Source organism: Grammomys surdaster, unplaced genomic scaffold, assembly GCF_004785775.1.
Source record: "Grammomys surdaster isolate TR1022 unplaced genomic scaffold, NIH_TR_1.0 150, whole genome shotgun sequence".
Lineage (NCBI taxonomy): Eukaryota > Metazoa > Chordata > Mammalia > Rodentia > Muridae > Grammomys > Grammomys surdaster.
In genome coordinates, this window is record NW_021604608.1 from 9,956,517 (window position 1) to 9,958,085 (window position 1,569).

A 1,569-nucleotide genomic window follows, 5' to 3' on the forward strand; every position below is an offset into this window, starting at 1 on the left:
AGTTCCATTAGTTGGAAAGCTGAGAGCCACAGTAAAAATAAGACCTTTTTAGGACTTAGTATTAGTACTTTTTGTTTTCTGTTTTTATCTGAATGCATTACAGTTGCCGGGTCACCACAAATGCAGGGCATCCAATTCAGCTATGTTGTGTTGCTATCTGAAGCAGAGGAGGAAGCCTGTTTTAAAAGATGAACAGCAAATGCACAATACAATGTTCTCCTGTATTATGGCCATTAAGAACTCTGTATTCAAGCATTCTTTACCAGTGATGAAACCACTTTTAATTTTCATTTCCTTTACTCCCTCGAAAGCAAAATGAAATAAGTAACATCTCAATGTTTTAATACACAACGGAAAGCTTCAAATGAGGTTTTGGGGAGCCCAGAAATAACTTTAAATGAGGTAGCAATTAGTTCAGGGAACAGATTTACTTACAATCAGGGAGGAAAACAAAAGAATGCTTTTTTAAAAGAAAATTCATTTGATTTCATTGAAATGCTTTCATCAGACAGATATTTCAGAGTCATGTTGAATAAAAACAAAAGGTTTCATTGCCCACTATTAAATATAAAGTTATAAAAATAATTACATAAAATACATTGCATTTGTGTTTGTAGTGAATTTGAACTCATATTCATCTGAATCTGTTGATTCTGTTTTTATAGAACCTAAGTGATTTTTTTTGCAATTTATGATTGTTCTCCTTTTAATTAAGCATGGATATGAATGTAATACAGCAGCAGGCAGAATTTATTCCATAATATTAATTCGGCAGCTCCACAAACACAAAACACTTTGTATTAAATAAACACAAACTATGCTGTATGGCCTACAAGGGGAGGTTCTATAGAACACTCTAGGGATTCTTGTTGTGATTTCCTGGATTTTGGAAACATAGTTGTTGTTTTCTCTAAGTTTAAAGGCCACCCTAACCTCATATACCTTAATCCTTTCAACTGTAAAATCAAACTTCATGGAGTTCTCAGCATAGTTTGTACAGGTTTCTGAAGATATTCGTAGCTGATGTTGTATTCCATTGCCCTCTAGAAGGAGGCAGTATCAGCCACAAAGGCAAATTCGCCTTAGATGTCAATGGTCATCAAGACTGCCTGGAGGAAACTTTCAAAAGCCTCTTGGGTGAAAAGCAGCTTGTTCCCAAGTTCAGTTCTAAGGTATTTCTTATTTTCTGTTTTCTTTGCTGGATGATAAGTGCCATGGCACAGGCAGACTTGCTTCAGCTAATTCTCCAGGGACTTCAGAAAGACTTTTTGGTTTTTGAACCACTACTTTTCTTTTCCATGAACTTGCAACTCCAGAGAATGAAATGGGAAAGTTTCTTCTGAAATTTCCTTCCAAAGCCTTACCTCCAAGTGTGATTCCTCCTTTCCTGCTGCCATTATGTTAAGTGAAATAAGCAGATTCAGAAAGAAAAGTATGATGATTTCTGTCCTGAGAACACTGAGCTTCAGAAGTGTGTGTGTGTGTGTGTGTGTGTGCATGCGTGTCCTCTACCTCCTCTCGTTCTCTCTCTCTCTCTCTCTCTCTCTCTCTCTCTCTCTCTCTCTCTCT